Source organism: Antechinus flavipes, chromosome 1, assembly GCF_016432865.1.
Source record: "Antechinus flavipes isolate AdamAnt ecotype Samford, QLD, Australia chromosome 1, AdamAnt_v2, whole genome shotgun sequence".
NCBI lineage: Eukaryota > Metazoa > Chordata > Mammalia > Dasyuromorphia > Dasyuridae > Antechinus > Antechinus flavipes.
In genome coordinates this window covers 449428039-449448329 of record NC_067398.1, presented here as the reverse complement: position 1 = coordinate 449448329, position 20291 = coordinate 449428039, and positions in this window count along the sequence as shown.

The following is a 20291-nucleotide window of genomic DNA, read 5'->3' as shown; positions in this document are numbered from 1 at the left end:
AAAGAGAACTGCCCAGAAGTCATAGGAACAGAGGAAAAAATAAACATTGAAAGGATTCATCGATCACCCACTGAAAGGGATCCTAAAATCAAAACACCAAGGAATATAGTGGCCAAATGCCAGAACCCTCAGATGAAGGAAAAAATATTGCAAGCGGCTAGAAAAACCCAATTCAAGTATCAAGGAGCCACAATAAGGATCACCCAGGATCTGGCAGCATCCACATTAAAAGATCGAAGGGCCTGGAATATGATATTCCGAAAGGTTAAGGAACTTGTTATGCAACCAAAAATAACTTACTCAGCGAGAATGAGCATCTTTTTCCAGGGAAGAAGATGGACATTCAACGAAATAAGTGAATTTCATCTATTTCTGATGAAAAAGCCAGAACTTAACAAAAAGTTTGATCTACAAATATAGAACTCAAGAGAAATCTAAAAAGGTAAAGATTAATCTTGGGAACTATATTTTGACTATATAGATGTATAAAGAATACATGTATACCTTGTTCTAGAAATTGATGTGGAAAGGACATTGTACCAGAAAAAGGGTAAAGTGGGGGTAGTACATCTCATGAAGAGGCAGAGGAAACCTATTATATCTGAGAGAAAGAATGGAGGGGGATGGATATAGTGGGTATCTTACTGCCTTCAGAATTGGCTTTAAGTGAAAAATCTTAAGACATATTCAATCTATGGTGAAACTTCTCCCACCTCATTGAAAAGTGAGAAGGGAAAAGTGAAAAGGGAAGGAATAAGCTAAGCGGAAGGGAATACGGGAACTGGGAGGGAAAGGGGTAAGATAGGGGGAGGAACTCTAAGGCGGGGGGAGGGATACTAAAAAGGGAAGGCTGTGAGAAGCAAGTAGTGCTCACAAGCTTAATACTGGAAAGGGGGGGAAAGGGGAAAGAAGGGAGAAAAGCGTAAACCGGGGTTAACAAGATGGCAAGTAATACAGAATTGGTCATTCTAACCATAAATGTGAACAGGGTAAACTCCCCCATAAAGAGGAAGCGGTTAGCAGAATGGATTAAAAGCCAGAATCCTACAATATGTTGTTTACAGGAAACACACCTGAAGCGGGGAGATACATGCAGGTTAAAGGTAAAAGGTTGGAGCAAAATCTACTATGCTTCAGGTGAAGTCAAAAAAGCAGGGGTAGCCATCCTGATCTCAGATCAAGCTAAAGCAAAAATTGATCTAATTAAAAGAGATAAGGAAGGGCACTATATCTTGCTAAAGGCTAGCATGGATAATGAAGCACTATCTATATTAAACATATATGCACCAAGTGGGGTAGCATCTAAATTCTTAAAAGAGAAACTAAGAGAGCTGCAAGAAGAAATAGACAGTAAAACTATAATAGTGGGAGATCTTAACCTTGCACTCTCAGAATTAGATAAATCAAACCACAAAATAAATAAGAAAGAAGTCAAAGAGGTAAATAGAATACTAGAAAAGTTACATATGATAGATCTCTGGAGAAAATGTAATGGAGACAGAAAGGAATACAATTTCTTTTCAGCAGTTCGTGGAACCTATACAAAAATTGACCATATATTAGGACATAAAAACCTCAAACTCAAATTCAGTAAGGCAGAAATAGTAAATGCATCCTTTTCAGACCACGATGCAATGAAAATTACATTCAACAAAAAACCAGGGGGAAGTAGACCAAAAAATAATTGGAAACTAAATAATCTCATACTAAAGAATGATTGGGTGAAACAGCAAATCATAGACATAATTAATAACTTCACCCAAGAAAACGATAATAATGAGACATCATACCAAAATGTATGGGATGCAGCCAAAGCGGTAATAAGGGGAAATTTCATATCTCTAGAGGCCTATTTGTATAAAATAGAGAAAGAGAAGGTCAATGAATTGGGTTTGCAACTAAAAATGTTAGAAAAGGAACAAATTAAAAACCCCCAGTCAAACACTAAACTTGAAATTCTAAAAATAAAAGGAGAGATCAATAAAATTGAAAGTAAAAAAACTATTGAATTAATTAATAAAACTAAGAGTTGGTTCTATGAAAAAACCAACAAAATAGACAAACCCTTAGTAAATCTGATTTAAAAAAGGAAAGAGGAAAATCAAATTGTTAGTCTTAAAAATGAAAAGGGAGAACTCACCAGTAATGAAGAGGAAATTAGAGCAATAATTAGGAGTTACTTTGCTCAACTTTATGCCAATAAATTCGACAACTTAAATGAAATAGAAAAATACCTCCAAAAATATAGCTTGCCCAAACTAACAGAGGAAGAAGTAAATATCCTAAACAGTCCCATCTCAGAAAAAGAAATAGAACAAACTATCAATCAACTCCCTAAGAAAAAATCCCCAGATGGATTTACATGTGAATTCTACCAAACATTTAAAGAACAATTAACTCCAATGCTAAATAAACTATTTGAAAAAATAGGGATTGAAGGAGTCCTACCAAACTCCTTTTATGACACAGACATGGTACTGATACCTAAACCAGGTAGGCTGAAAACAGAGAAAGAAAATTATAGACCAATCTCCCTAATGAATATTGATGCTAAAATCTTAAATAAAATATTAGCAAAAAGATTACAGAAAATCATCCCCAGGATAATACACTATGACTAAGTAGGATTTATACCAGGAATGCAGGGCTGGTTCAATATTAGGAAAACTATTAGCATAATTGACTATATCAATAACCAAACAAACAAAAACCATATGATCATCTCAATAGATGCAGAAAAAGCATTTGATAAAATCCAACAGCCATTCCTAATAAAAACACTTGAGAGCATAGGAATAAATGGACTTTTCCTTAAAATAGTCAGGAGCATATATTTAAAACCATCAGTAAGCATCATATGCAATGGGGAAAAACTGGAACCTTTCCCAGTAAGATCTGGAGTGAAGCAAGGTTGCCCTCTATCACCATTATTATTTAATATCGTATTAGAAACACTAGCCTCGGCAATAAGAATCCAGAAAGATATTAAAGGAATTAGAGTAGGCAATGAAGAAACCAAACTATCACTCTTTGCAGATGATATGATGGTATACCTAGAGAACCCCAGAGATTCTACTAAAAAGCTATTAGAAATAATTCATAATTTTAGCAAAGTAGCTGGCTACAAAATAAATCCCCATAAATCCTCAGCATTTTTATACATCTCCAACAAAACTCAACAGCAAGAGATACAAAGAGAAATTCCATTCAGAATAACTGTTGATACCATAAAATATTTGGGAATCTATCTACCAAAGGAAAGTCAGGAATTATATGAGCAAAATTATAAAAAAGTCTCCACACAAATAAAGTCAGACTTAAATAATTGGAAAAATATTAAGTGCTCTTGGATCGGCCGAGCGAACATAATAAAGATGACAATACTCCCTAAACTAATCTATTTATTTAGTGCTATACCAATCAGACTTCCAAGAAAATATTTTAATGATCTAGAAAAAATAACAACAAAATTCATATGGAACAATAAAAAGTTGAGAATCTCAAGGGAATTAATGAAAAAAAAAAAATCAAATGAAGGTGGCCTAGCTGTACCTGATCTAAAATTATATTATAAAGCAGCAGTCACCAAAACCATTTGGTATTGGCTAAGAAATAGATTAGTGGATCAGTGGAAAAGGTTAGGTTCACAAGACAGAATAGTCAACTATAGCAATCTAGTGTTTGACAAACCCAAAGCCCCTAACTTCTGGGAAAAGAATTCATTATTTGATAAAAACTGCTGGGATAATTGGAAATTAGTATGGCAGAAATTAGGCATGGACCCACACTTAACACCATATACCAAGATAAGATCAAAATGGGTCCATGACCTAGGCATAAAGAACAAGATTATAAATAAATTAGAGGAACATAGAATAGTTTATCTCTCAGACTTGTGGAGGAGAAAGAAATTTGTGACCAAAGATGAACTAGAGACCATTACTGATCACAAAATAGAAAATTTTGATTACATCAAATTAAAAAGCCTTTGTACAAACAAAACTAATGCAAACAAGATTAGAAGGGAAGCAACAAACTGGGAAAACATCTTCACAGTTAAAGGTTCTGATAAAGGCCTCATTTCTAAAATATATAGAGAACTGACTCAAATTTATAAGAAATCAAGCCATTCTCCAAATGATAAATGGTCAAAGGATATGAACAGACAATTTTCAGAGGATGAAATTGAAACTATTACCACTCATATGAAAGAGTGTTCCAAATCATTATTGATCAGAGAAATGCAAATTAAGACAACTCTGAGATACCACTACATACCTGTCAGATTGGCTAAGATAACAGGAAAAAATAATGATGAATGTTGGAGGGGATGCGGGAAAACTGGGACACTGATGCATTGTTGGTGGAGTTGTGAACGAATCCAACCATTCTGGAGAGCAATCTGGAATTATGCCCAAAAAATTATCAAATTGTGCATACCCTTTGATCCAGCAGTGTTTCTATTGGGCTTATATCCCAAAGAAATACTAAAGAAGGGAAAGGGACCTGTATGTGCCAAAATGTTTGTAGCAGCCCTATTTGTAGTGGCTAGAAACTGGAAAATGAATGGATGCCCATCAATTGGAGAATGGCTGGGTAAATTGTGGTATATGAATGTTATGGAATATTATTGTTCTGTAAGAAATGACCAGCCGGATGAATACAGAGAGGACTGGCGAGACTTACATGAACTGATGCTAAGCGAAATGAGCAGAACCAGGAGATCATTATACACTTCGACAACGATATTGTATGAGGACATATTTTGATGGAAGTGGATTTCTTTGACAAAGAGACCTGAGTTTCAATTGATAAATGATGGACAAAAGCAGCTACACCCAAAGAACGAACACTGGGAAACAAATGTGAACTATCTGCATTTTTGTTTTTCTTCCCGAGTTATTTACACCTTCTGAATCCAATTCTCCCTATGCAACAAGAGAACTGTTCGGTTCTGCAAACATATATTGTATCTAGGATATACTGCAACATATACAACATATAAAGAACTGCTTGCCATCTAGGGGAGGGGGTGGAGGGAGGGAGGGGAAAAAAATCAGAAAAGAAACGAGTGCAAGGGATAATGTTGTCAATATAAAGTAATCATTAAATAAAAATTAAAAAAAAAAGAAATGAAAGAGAAAAAAAGGAAAAAAAAAAGAATGTATTTTAAGGCTTTCAGTATGGTAAATAGAACAAATGGGAATGCCATTGCAGAAATGCCAGAAAATGGAAGGAGTGCAAAGGAACATAAATAAAAGGGATTTCCAAAATTTTAATTTTATAAATGAAGAAAATAAGATTTCAAGAAATTAAGTGGCTTACCTAAGATTACAAAGCTAGTAAGTAGCAAGTAATGATATTTGAACCCAGATCTTCTGACTCCAAATAAAACATTGTTTCCTTTCTCCCACCTGATACAATTTGGATTCCCAATAGAGGTGTCCTATATGCAATTAGAAATGTGGATTTACAACATAGAGGAAAAAAAGGCAAGGATAGGAGGAAGATTGTATGGGGAATTTGTCTACATGAAGGTTGTAGGTGAAGTCACTAGAATGAATGAGATTATCAAGAGAGCAAAGATCGAAAGATGTAGGCATAGAGAAAAGAGACACATCTAGAATGCTGAAAGATTCTTATTTATGTAATCATAAGGAACAAGGAAAGAAGAATAATTAAAAAGGAAGAACTAGGAAAGTTCAGTGTCTCTAAAGCCCAGGGAGAGAAGCCCAATACTACAAATAAGTTGATGGGGGTAAATTCTGGAAAATCTTTTAGATTTGTCAATTGGTGGTCACTGGAGACATTTAAGAGTGAAGTTTCAATAGAATGTTAATGATAGAATAAAAATAGCAAGAAATGAAGTGAAGTAGGAAAGAGGCAGATAGAGACAGAGATAAAGAGAAGCATATGTAGAAATGTAGATAGAATGTAACTGACATAGTATAGTTATTGGTAAGCAAAATATCCTTTAAGCACTTACTAGATCTCAGATATTTTTTCATATAAAATATTTTCAAATTTAGTTGTAAAAGGGAGGAGAGGCCTTATCATCTACTCTTAATGTGGAAGCTTGAAGTTTAATTGGTAGTTTGGAGAGGGAAAGACTTAGAACTATATTATATATTTTTTTTTTGTAAGAAGGATCAGGTGAGAAGTGAAGTGAGATTAGGCTAAGCTTAATACCAATACAGTAAAAACATGTTTTGAATACTGATGGAACCAGAAGATGCTAGAGATAGTTCATTGTTCTTTTTGATTTGTCTTTCTGACAATGAGATACCATCATTATGATTATATACAAGTCAGCATTTATTGTTACATCATTATTGTTCAAATGACTATTGTTCCACATTTTGTAAAAACTCACAAAAAGAATATTATACAGAATGGATGATTTTTTGTATTAAGCCAAAGCAAAGCAATGAATAATTTACTATGAATGAGGTATTATTTGAATCACATGTGTTCATTCAACAAAACACAAGATCTAGCCTACCTTTCTAGCCTCATCACCATGCTATTATCTTCTCAACTCTATTTTCACTGCCATTAGTTTAGTATAAACCCTGATTACAACCCATCTGGATTATTACAATAGTTTCATAAGAGGCCTTCCTGCAATTCTTTTTTTCCCAACTTTTCCTTTTATACTAATATTCTTTATTCATAAATATGGACTTGTCAATCTTCTTTTCAAAGTTCTTCATTGTTTTCCAATTGCCTGTAGATTGATGATCAAAAGCCTTTGCATGGCATTCAAAGTTCTCCAAAATTCTATTCTATCCTTACATTATCATTTCTTTACATCTTATATTAACAGCCTTACCTCACAAGCTAATCTATTCTCTGTCTTCAAAACACTTCCTGGACCTTTGTCCATGCTGTTCTTAGTGGCTGAAATATCCCACCTCACCTTCCCTTTTGAATACAACTTATCCTTTAAAGCTCAACTTAAATGTCAAAACTTTCCCTGTTGAAAATTGACTAAAACCTTCAGACCTCATACTCTTATATCCCTTTGTTTTGCACTAAGCTGTTGCAATTGGATTGCAATTGTGCAATACCTTATGTATCTTTGGGGAAAAGGGGGAGAAAGAGAGAGACAGAGAGATGCATAGACAGACAACATAATATGTTTATAAAGTGAAGCTTGCTCCTCCCCTTCTTCTTCTAGACTATAAATTTTATGAGAAAGAGAAAAAAATAGCAGAGTGAATGTAAATAACAATTGTTTCTGTTTTGGCCAGAAACTCTGAGTATTTTACTCTACCACACTGATTTTTTTATGAAAGAAAACTAGACCATGTTTTGCCTCAATTCTTAACTAGATTTTAATCAGTCAGTGGGTATTTCCTCAGACAAACTGAGACCTAGGAAAGACCATAGTTTAAGGTTAAGATCTCCCACTGCATTTGGGTCCATTGCCACTTGTCAAAAGTAATTCTAAAGCCTCTAGCCTGGCTTATCAGGAAAATGGGCTTGCTGTAACAGAAATAAATGAGAGCTATCACATACTTTACTAAATTCCAAAGTATAAAAAAGCTATTTAGAGAGAATGTTAGAGATTTTAGAATTGTTATGGGCTCAACCTGCTGGTGGCTGCTGGATACTAGCAGGTTGCTCCAATAACAAGAATGGCCATCAATGTTCAACAACAGGCACCTTTTCTGCACCTATGATATTCAGCTGTGCCACAAAGCAACCTATGCTCTCATCCCAAAGTGCTGAGACCACAGCAACTGTAAAATTCTTTTAAGACAATCTTTATATATTAGTTAATTAATCAGCTTGCCTTTAACATCTTTCTTTAGCTTCTTCTGAGTGAATAAATAAGTCACTTAGGGTTATTCTATGGTCTTTGTTACAGTTATCTTCTTTGTTGTTTATTTGTAATTAGTAATCAATTTATTACATACACCCAAAGGAGCATTTGAGTACTGGGCACATGTTTTGAATCTAAAAGGGAAAAAAAGTAGGGGGAGGAAAAGTACAGTCATTTCTGTGTAGTTCTTATCCTCAGTATGGTCAAGTGGGATGTAGCCACACAAATGGCATGTGTTAAGCTGATAAATTTGTCTTTGAGTTGGTGAATTTGCTTCCATACTTCATTTGGCATTAAAAAATAAATCCTTCTCAATTTAGCAATTTCTCTTCCTTCCATTAAATTCTTCATGTTGGTAACTGATTGGATGTGATTTGTTTCTCTGACCATCTGTGCTCAGACTTGTACCAGCCAATGTCATGAAATACACAGAAATTCACATTGAACAAATTAGTTTTCTCTAACTTACTGGAAAGAGATCTAGTATAAGTCTTGGAAATGCTCTAACTTCCTTTTGGAATTTTATTCACAGGTAAATAAGGGTCACATGTTTGTTGCAGTTCATTGTTTTGACACTGTGTTCATAATTTGGCCATTTTGTCTGAGTTTCTTTGCACAAAGTAATGAATAGGAGCAAATAAAGAACACTCTCAAAATGTACAAGAGAAGTTAGGGAACTGGGATTATGAACAAACTTTTAAGGAAAAATTCAATTTATGAGTATTATGAAGTATTTAAAAATTCATGGAATATTGTGAGCATTAGAGATAGTATTCCTAATTAATGTTATAATTGTTGTTGACTCCATGTACTATATCTGCATTAATTCAACCAACAATATGCTGACTAAGTAGCAAATAGCTGAGTCTTACAATTGTTGATAAAAGTAGGAAGTTGTATTAGAAATACAAGATTAGATCATTATAATAAAAAATTATAGAAAATGTTTTGGACATATGTATTGAATAATGAAGATTTTGCAAAAAATGATAAAAATAGGCAACTCATCACTGAAAGTTGCAAAAATTTATCACTTGCCAAATTCCTAAAATGATATGATTAAATAGCCAGAAACATACATCCGAAACTCTTTCTTTCATAAACTACTAGAAGACAAAGGTCAGCACTAAAAATACAAATGCTAAACTTTGAGAATTCAAGGACAAACGGTGCTCAAAGTAGGGCATCAATAGCAGTAGAACCATTACCCAAATTGCCAGTATTTAGTGTTGACCCATAAAAATTTAAGAACAATGGGTTTAGTAGATGTTTCCATACCAAATGCCAAGTACATGAAATTAAAAGATTCTAAAATATAGAGACCTAGCAAAAGAAATCAAAACCATATAGGCACCAGTTGATATAAATATCATCCCAATCATTGTGGCTCCTACAAGAATTTTCCTAAAGATTCTGTCAATGAGTGAACAAAAGATGAGATCACATGCTAACTCTTTATTCAATTACCAAAAAAATGATCATTTTGGTAACTTGAAAACAGTTCACCAAATATTAATCATAAAAGAATAATAATAGAACACATACTTGTCACAAGATCATTTTTATCTGAACTCCATCAAATGTAAAATGAGAATGAGAATAATAATAGCTCATATTTCTATGGAACTTTGAGGTTTCCAAAATGCTTTATATATGCCATTTATTTGATCCTCACAACAGTCCTACGAGATGTGTACTATTATTATCCTCATTTTACATATAAGCACCTGGGGTTCAACAAATTTATTTGACTTCTCCAGGGTCACAAGAATCATAAATTTCTGGAACAAATTTTAATCACAGGTATTCCTGACTCCAAGTTCCAATTCCTTATCTCATATCTTGGGTGAAGGGTCAAATAACTTGAATCATATTGACTTGAAAAGCATAATGAGTGCAACTTAATTATAGAACTAAGAATGGACTGATAATTACCTATGATCACATAGTGTGCCTGTTGTAACCTTCGCATTTTCCCCTGGGTTTAGCAGAAAGACGAACATCATTTTTAGGGGGACTTCTTTTGGTCTCCCAACTGCTGTTTTTTTTTTTTCTCTAAGGATACTTTTAAATATAAGTCCTTTGGGGGCAGAGACCCTTTTGTTTTGTTTTATTTTTCCTGTGTACCTAGCACTAACCAGATACTTAGTACACAAGTAAGTGCTTCTTAATGCTTGTAGATTAAAGAACCAAAGAATAATTCTTACACTGAGAAAGGCAGCATGGGAGAATGAATAATCTGCCTTTAGGTTCAAAATCTCTCTAGTACTTACTGTGTGATCTTGGTTGGTAGGTCACAGCCTCTCTGAGCCTGTTTTCTCTTCTGTAAAACAATAATGATAATATTACCTATAATATTTTGTTGAAAACTCAAATAAGACAATATGTAGTCAACACCTGATTAAAATTAATAATAAATCCCCTGAAGTGGTAGCATTATTTGCTTTTTCCCAGCATATTTCCATTAGAATAGAACCAGTTAACATGTTTAACATAATTATAACTTCAAATAGCACAAATTCAAATATATGTGACCACTTTGTGAGAATCAGTATCTGAACTCTCTGGGTTCTAGATAAAATGCTTTGAAAATTTTAGAGTGGCATGTAAATGCCATCTGTTATTTTCATAGAAAAGCTAGCTATTCATTTAACTAAAAAAATTCATAAAGCACTTACTATGTGCAGGTACTATGTTCTGGGAACAGGTGATTTAAATATAAAAGGTGATAATTCTTCCCTTATTTTCTACTTAGAGAACAGGGAAGAGAAGAATACCAGACAAGCTGATAGCCACATAAAACTTAGAAAAAACTCAATAAAGAAGGGAATATTTGCATTTGGAAAAAGGCATGAAGCTGTGACTGGAGCCACAAATTTCTGAGCATTGGCCATAATAAATTCCAGGACAAGTGGAGATTAGGGTGGCCAGGTTTAGTCGTCCTGTGATAGTGTCCACTTTTAATCCTAGAGAGGAGACAGTTCATGTGTGAAGTACATCCTTTGAAAAGATTTACATTCGAATTGGAAATTCTATGGGTAGAACTACTCGATTGTCAGGAAAGACTTCTCAGAGAATATGACAATTGATTCAAATTTTGTTAGAAGCAATGGTTATCTGAAAGGAAGGAAAGGATTCAGGACATGAGTGGTAGCTCGTGATTATATATACAAGAAATACTATTTATTGCCACAAATAGTTTGCAGAATCCAATTTTCTTAGAACATATAAAATATTGGATTTATTTGAATAAAAAAGCATTTATTACATATCTATTTTGTACAAGACATTTTGCTAGCACTGGTAGAGGAAATCATGGTATGAGGAGTAAGGATAGGTTATTAAGTTATAAAGGTTTTTTTGGTTTTATTTTGTTTTGTTTTTGTTTTTGTTTTTTATTGTAGACACAATAGAGAGCCAGCAAAGTTCTGGTACAAGGGAGAAGCATGAGTAATGCTGTGCTTTAGGAAAATTACTTTGACAACCCAACAATGATGGATTGGAAGGGAGAGAGTATGAAGGTGATAAGCCCATGATAATAGTCTATCTGAAAGATCATGAGATCTAAGAATGTAGTAATATGAGTGAAGAAGACAGGTACAAAAAATGAAGGATTAAAGTCCCTTTACTCAGACTAAATGGAGTTCTAGCATTTACCTTATCAAGATTCTAGATTATACTTCAAAGCTTTCAGTGACCTTTTTAATTTCATAGAACTTTATAGAATCAAAAGTTTGGATGCCTCAAAGAGCCATCCAGTTTAATTCAGTGGGATAGACTGTACCTGTGATTTATTTTCTATTGAAATTCTCATATTAAGGAATTTCCTCTACAAATGCAGGTCAGCACCTTTTCCCAATTTCTTGTAAGTGATTTGCCCAAGTTCATGTTGACAGTATATAGAAGTGGCAGAACTGAAATCCAGGTCTTTCTAACTCCAAAACTAGTTTTCTATTCATTGCATTATTCTGTCTCTTAGTTCAAATCATATCTGGCCAAAAATCTATTCTATAAATTCTTGACAAATGATTATCTTACCTTTGTTTAAAAACTTTTTTTGAGGGATAATGTGCTATTCCACTTTTGGACATGTAGAAATATTAGAAAATGTTCCTTATGTCAAGCTAGTATTTACAGAATTTATTTCCTTCGGTCTTGTTAACAAACCTAGAGATATTATTTTTATTTTTCACAAGGCTCATAGGGATTAGATGATTTGGCCATGGTTATTCATATAATAGATGCTGAGGTAAGATATGAACTCAAATCTTCCTGACACCAAGTTCAAGAATTGTACCATTTAAATTTGTCTAATCTCTACTGAATTTAATTGCTTCTTCATAGGCTCCTCATATAATGCCAATGTCCATTCCTAGCTGTTTTTCTCTAGATATGATGTAGCTTATTAAGCTCTTTTCTAAAATTCAGTGACCAGAATAGGATTTTTTATTCTTATTCTAGACATCATTCTTCTTTTAAACCAGACCAAGTACAAATCCTCTCTCTCTCTCTCTCTCTTTTTCTCTCTGTCTCTCTCTCTGTCTCTCTCTCTCTCTGTTTCTCTCTCTCTCACTCTCTCTCTCTCTCTGTCTCTCTCTCTCTCTCTCTCTCTCTCTCTCTCTCTCTCTCTCTCTCTCTCTCTCTCTCTGTCTGTCTCTCTGTCTCTCTGTCTCTCCCATAAGCTATAGTTGATTTATGAACTCACTTAAACTGTGAGATCTTTTTCCAAATGAACTGCTAACCAATCACATTTACCTCATCCTTATAACTTGGGAACTCATTTTTTTTTAACACAAGTATAAGATTTTTACACTTCCCTTCAAAATTTCATCTTATTATGACTCAATCTCATATGTAATATTAGCTATTGCTCCCAAGTTTGTCTCTACAAATTTGTCAGCATTATCCAGTTCCTTGATAAAAATATCATTAAATAGCACATGCCCAAGGCATGGCAATTAAAAACTTTCTGTCAAGTTAACACTGACCCATTAAAGACTACATTTTGGGATCAGTCATTCAACGACTTGCAAATATACTCAAATGTTGTACAGTATACATCTCTAGATTTTATCCACAAGAATAAAAGAGACTTTGTTCAATGGTCAATTTAAATCTCACTAAATTATTTCTACAGCACTCCCCTATTATGTTTAGTAATCTTGCCCAAAGAAAAGAGAAAAAAGAATGCCATGACTTATATTTGACAAAGTCATGATCTTTGTCATCACCACTTTATTCCCTAAATCTTCACTAACTAGCCCTTTCTGGAATTTTGCCAGGAATAGAAATCAAGCTCACTGGTTTATGCTTTGCAGATTTCTGTCGCTTCTCTTTTGTAAAAATTTGGACATTTGTCCTTCTCTAATGTTAGGGATCTTATTCCATTCTCCATGATCTTTCAAGGATTTCTGACAATTGCTGAGAAATTAAGGCCTCTAATCCTTTCTACATCCAGGACAAGAATTGATTTTATTTCCTAAGTAATTTTGTTTACAAAGATTCAGTATTTCATGATCTCTAGGAAAATTGAAAATTATAAATAATATGTTTTTATGGAGTTTCATTCCCCAAACTCTCTGCTTTATGCAAACTATGTGCTATTGTATGAGCTAAACTGGTAGTTCATAGAGCCTCTAGGATTAATCCTAATTTTATTTTAGCCACTGGGAACTGGAGATTTCTTGCATCTTAGATTGAGATCAGAGTTTGGAAGATCTTTTTTTCTTCATAACCATGAAGTAAAACATATCACTTTGCCTGACAATGCACCAAATAAAATGCTATGGATTTAATCCTTGGTATCAGATAAAAGTGCCTGATGTAGAAAATTCCAGAGGTAAAGTCCCTTCACTCAAACCAATAGATGTTCCAGTAGCCACTTTGCCAGGATTCTAGCTAGGGGAATTGCCCCAGTCTGAAGTTAGCACAAAGGCCCGGATTACAGAATTATTATTGGATGTCATTTTTTCTTTCTAATGTCTCAGAACAGGAAGGAGAAAGATTTTAAAGGTATACTGGAAGTACTATCTTCATTTTATATGTGAAACAACTGAGGTACAGATAAAGTGATGTAACCACAATCACACAATTATTAAGTGATTGACCTGAAACTTGAATCCAGTTGTTCTGACTATAGCTTTAGTCCTCTGTCCACAATATTCTTCTTTTTTATATTTAAGGCTTTAAATTTTTAAATGTGGTATTTAAAGTTTTCTAATCTTTTGTTGAAAAATAGCTGTGATGTCAAGGAAGGTTAAGACAGCATTCTTCACTATATATACTTTTAGACTAAGACAATGTGTGTGTAAGTTTTGCTACATTGCTTTGTTTTTTCCTTTTTCTTTTGTATTCTTTGTTAAAGATGGATTGCTAGAAAAGAAAAGATAAATACTGAATAGAAGAATGGATGCAGAGGGATAGATTCAGAAATAAAAATAATATAAAGTTGAAACACATCAATATTAGTTCAAAATAACTCACCAGTTCTACTTCAAACAAAATCATTTATACCTTGGTATTCTGGCTGTATTTATGTGGTCCTACAGTAGGGATACTGTATGCTGTGGAGTCAGAAAACCAAAAGAACCTGTCTGCTTCAATATCTCCATTTCCATCCTATAATTGTGCTGCCCTCTACTACTTTGCTTGAAGTTCTATTCATTATAGTCAGTTGTCTGAATTAGACAACATATTGAAAATTATCTCTAGAAATCACCTGAAAAAAATCATAGACATATTTAAGATGGGGAAACTTGAACTTTGCACAGGACACCAAAATTTTGAGGGTGCAAAAGTCTTAATAATTTAATAATAATTATAGAATGTTTAAGTTGGCAAAATTTACATTTTGATGGCACATTCACTACGCTAACTTCATCCCAGGTGATCTTTACTCTAGCTTGTCCTATAATGTTCTATTTAGGAATATCTGCTACACAAGCAGCAGCCTTACTGTGTCCTGAATTCTGCTCCTTCAACTTCCAAAGAAAATAACTATTCTGATTTTTTTCTTTCCCGCTATAGAATCAGGATCATCAGTACCTTCTCTCTTTCACAGCTAAGTTTGTTTTAATTAATTTTTGTGTCATTTTAATCTTATGAATTATAAAGTGCTTTTGAGGAATTTATCTCAGGCCCCAAACTGCTAATTAAATCTCTTTGTAAATAGCGCATAAATAATCTGAAAAGAAAGGAATAGTCTTGTATTAGTACTCCAGCAATGGCTAGATTGATGGCTAGATTGTCAGATTATGTAATTCTCACTATCCAAAATAAAAAAATAAGGTATTTATGGTTTAGAATGTAGACAAAATACTAATTTCTTAAAGAGTAGATGGATTTTTTGCCTCTCATATTTTTTATCTATTATGTCATCTTTCACCAGAAAAGTTTGTTTATTCTTGTATATTGAATGGCATATGCATAGTCATAAGATCATACCAGAGAGTGAATAGCTAGTAAACCCATTTTGCTTAGATAAATGGGTTTACTAGCTATTCACTTTCTGGGATGATCTTTTGTGTGTCTAGTAGGGGAATGACTAAAATGAAGAATACAAGCTGACTGATGTCTTTCTGTCTAAGAGCAATCAGAGAAGAAATTTTGTGCTCTGAATAGTCATCTTGGGTCTAAATACCCTGTGACCAGATGTTAAAGGCAGGGAAATAGCTATAATTCTAGCCCAGTACCCCTCTTGGATAATGGAAAAGAGATTCCTCATCACTGGTTGCCTAATCTCTTGACTACCCTCTCCCATACCTCTGCTAGTAATGTAAACAGAGCTCTACTCCAATTTTCTGACTTGTAGACCAGACATCAGATCATATCTATCCCATACCACTTGCAAGTTGCATCTATATTTGAGAACTCCCACAAATATAAATCTTATATGTAGATTGTTATTGTTTAGATGTTTTTCCATTGTGACTAATTCTTTGTGACACTTCTGAGGTTTTTTGGGGCAAACATATCAGAGTAGTTTGCCATTTCTTCTCCAACTCATTTTACAAATAAGGAAACTGAGGCAAAAAGGTTACATGACTTGCCCAGGGACACACAAATAAAAAAGGGTTTAAAGCTGAATTTGAACTTAAGAAGGGGGAATCTTCTTGACTCCAGAGCCAACACTCTGTCCACTATATCCACAGTGTCTCCTAGCTGCCACCTACATGTGGTAATGTACTTTATATAGATGAAGATCATGTGAGTGAAGTGGTTTGCCCAAAGTCACTCAGATAATAGTAAGTGATAATATTGATATTTGAATCCAATTCTTCTGACTCCAAATCCAATGCCTTTTCACTATATCATACTTCACTTTTAGTGTAACCTTATAGAGAGGAATGAATTCAATCTAATGTTGTCCTCTACACTTAAGTTATAAAAATTACTTTATAGTACTGTTCAAATTACAATTAGAAAAAATATATGGTATGTGCTTAAATCAGCTATATTTTAAGATTAAGTTTTTACTAATAGATATGTCTGTTAGTTTGTATGTATAGTACCATAAATTATACTTACAAAAATTTTATGAGTGACTTAAAGCCTTTGACCTTTCTGAGACGGCCACATATATATACATCTTTTCTGATATCTATATGCTCAGGTGAGTTTCTTCATTACTTTTTTCTAATATACTTTGCTAGACTCAGTTGCCTTCCTTGTTCTCTTTGCTTCTTGTAAATATACACAGCTGTCTTTATCTTCTCAGTGTAAGTGTACTGCTCAGGGCAACTTTGGATCAACTACCCAGAAGGCAGTTGTGCTCACAACTACACTCTATTATGTTATCAACATTCATGAACCAGCATTCAACAGAATGTTTTGCAGTTTCAGAGCCATATCCCATTTCTTTGGAAAATGAGCATTTGCATGTTAGTGGGGAATTTCAATTTGACTATATCTAATTCGATTCGTGTGCTAAAGCTTCTAATTAGATTACATTGTATATGTTTGGTGCTTGGAGCTGCCAGAGTAAAATTAAAATTTTGAATTATATAATCCCCATCCTTTTTTTTCCTTCTGATTTATGATTTTGACAAAAATCAGGTCCAGAATTCTTATGCTAGAAATTAGTTTTGATACTGGTATGATGCTGGAAAAAGAGAAAGTAGTTACTAAAGGAGTGGATCTGTGGGTTCAAATCCAGCCTCTGACACATCTCTAAACAGGAGACAAACTTCTGTAATATGAGAAGCTTGTACCTGATGCCCTCTTAAGTCTTTTCTTCCCCTATGCTTATGGTCCTGTGACTCTTAGTAAAAATGAAAAGATTGTTGAGGTGAACGAGTCACTTAAAATTCATAATAGAAAAAGGAAAGAATAGCTGGGCAGAAGTTACTATCTATGGCAGAAGTTACTATCTATTGTATCTTGGAGAAGAGTGACATAATTTTGGAAAAATACCAGTAAAAGGATAGATAGAAGCTCCCTTCCCCTGCATCAAAAATTCTACAAAAGGAAGTGAAGAATAAAAGTACAAATGATTGTTGTATGTCTAAAAATGGTCTGTGATCAGCATCATCTGATGCAAATGCTGAATCTATGAGAGCACTGGAGATAAAAAGACAAAGTAAAGACAATGAACTCCCAGTAAACTTGTCAATCAACTTGGCTTTCATCTATTTATTATGGTTTTATTGATGGCTTTTGTTTTTACATCACAATTATTTACCAGTATATTTCTCCCTTTCCCAAACCTTTCCTGGTAACAAACAAAAATACTTAAAATCAACTGATAAAGCATCTGTATCTCACATCTTGTCCACTATACCACATTCGTCATTCTACGTCTCTATGGAGAAAAGGAAAGCATTATTCATCTTCTGTTCTCCAGGACTGAGATTGTTCCTTACAGTTTATGAGATTTCAGCTGCCTTATGGATCAATTTAGATTTGGAAAATCCTTGATAAAAAATCAAATCAAGGATAGGCAAGAGAAGATGAATACGTGTTATGGTCCTAGAAGAATAGTGTGAAGATCACCAAAGCCCCAAATAAGCTGAGACTAATGAGATACATGAAACTACCCAGAAATAACCTTTAAAAAAGTATATCGGGGAGAAAAGAAGAAGGTGATAGATTTAAACTTAAAAGGTATCTCAGCATTCAATTCAGCAATAAACAAGAATTGTCATAGAAAGCTCTTCATAAATTCAAAAAGAATTTATCATAAATTATCTGTACTGTATTTAGATTATAATAAATTAAGTTATAATTAAAATATATTACTAAATATTATAAAACAATATAAAAATTTAAATCCAATATATTAGTTGAATGAAAATGATACAGTTAATACCACTTATCCAAATCTATGGGGAACAGCCAAAGCAGTTCTCCTTGGCAGAGTTATAGCTTTTGAAGTCTACATTGATAACAAGAAAAGGAGAAAATGAATAAATTAAGCCTACAACCAAATGTTTGGGGGGAGGAGGGGAACAACAAATAAATAATCCAAATGAAATTCTGAAAAGAAAGAGCATTTAAAGGAGCATAGAACATGAGAAATAATAAAATTAACTTATAAAACCAGGAACTAGTTCTTTGAAAATAAATTGATAAACTATTAGGACAGTTTGTTTTTAATAGAGTAAAGGCAAATATCCAAATGAGTGAAATTACAAATGGAAAAAGAAAGGTCACAATAAATTAAAAATTTAAGAATATTATTAAGGAATGCTACACACAGCTATATTCTAGCAAATTAGAAAATTTAAAGGAAATAGAAAATTATCTTCAAGACAAATATATAAAATCACCCCAAATGACACAAGAGGAAATGAATAATTTAAATATCACAGTTTCAGAAGAAAACAAGAAGGCAACAATCAAAGAAGTAGTCATATAACAGAACCAGTTGGTACATTGACAAAGAGCTGGAGACCTGGTCTCAAAATCAAAAAAAGTTGAGTTGAATTCCTTTCTCTGACATATACTGCTGGGGTGATTCTGGAAAATCACTTGTCTTCTCGGTAATCTGGACAAGTCTTGAAGATTATAAATTACAAAAGAGTTGACAATCTGCATTGATAAAAAAGAATTGTCTGACTCTTGCATTCCCTATATCAATGAAATTATAGACCAAGTCCTTTTCCATATTAGGAAATCCCCCAACAAAAACTATTTAAAACCACAACTTCCTCAGCCTCACTAGGGAATTTTTTACATTTTGTTTTTATTTATTATCTTTTTAATTTCTTGAATAAAATAAGAATTTCCATAATCTAGTATAAAAATTTAAAAATATGATCACACATGAAACTGCACATTTGGTATGTAAAAATTACTATTCCTTTTAAATATATAATAAAGTTATAATGTAAATTTCTTTTTTTTCTTTCCATTTTCCCCTTCCCCTCCCCCCAAAATGTCTAGCTATCATTAGGACAAATATATATATATATATATATATATATATATATAATATATATATTATATATATATGTGTGTGTGTGTATACATATGTATTTATAAATGTATCTGTCTATATGCATATACACATATATGTTTGCATTCCTATATATACACATATACAATCATTCTATACATACTTCTATTTTATTGGTTCTTTGGATGCAGATGGTGCACCTATTCAAATGTTCTTTGTAGTTAATTTGGGTTTTTATAATAGTTAAAGGGATTTATTTATTCAAAGTTGTTTTTAAAATAATGGTTCTGCTCATTTCACTCTTCATTATTTTGTTTACTCATGTTTTTCTAAGATCACCGAGTTCCTCATTTTTTATAGGACAGTAATATTCCATCAAATGGCTCTGTTACATTATCATGAATATGAAGAATGATAGATCATAACATAACATCTTTTTGAGGCAAATATGTTGATTTTAAAATGAGGCATAGATAATATGAAAAAGCATACAGTGCAATTTCTTCTATGGAAATAGTTATAAAATATTATATACAATATTAGCTACATATTATACTATATTAAGAAAATTATTCATAATAATCATGCAAATTTCTATAAAAATTAAAGCCTGATTCAAAATAAAACTTTTTAAAGATTTTTATCATGTTGAAATATATAAACTGTAAACTCTAAGAGAATGGATGAAAAAAGTATAGAAATAAACCTCAAATAAAATTCAATATTTATCCATGATAAAAAATAATCTGTATAGAAGTTTTTTGACAAAAAGATAATAAATGAAAAGAAAATGTAAATGCAACAGTAAAACATTAGATGATTCCCATTAAAACATGCTGCCAACTCTTGTAATTTTTATCTGACACAGTATTGAAAATTTCAGTAATTACAATGAGACAGAGAAAAAATATTATAGGAATTAGCATTGAAAATGAAATAGCATTATTTGCAGATGGTAGTGATAATTTATCTTAAAAAATGCAACTATCTTAGCCAAATTTTTAATGAACACAATAAATAGATGAGTTCCGCATAACAACAGTACACAAGCTCTATCTGTAAAAAAAA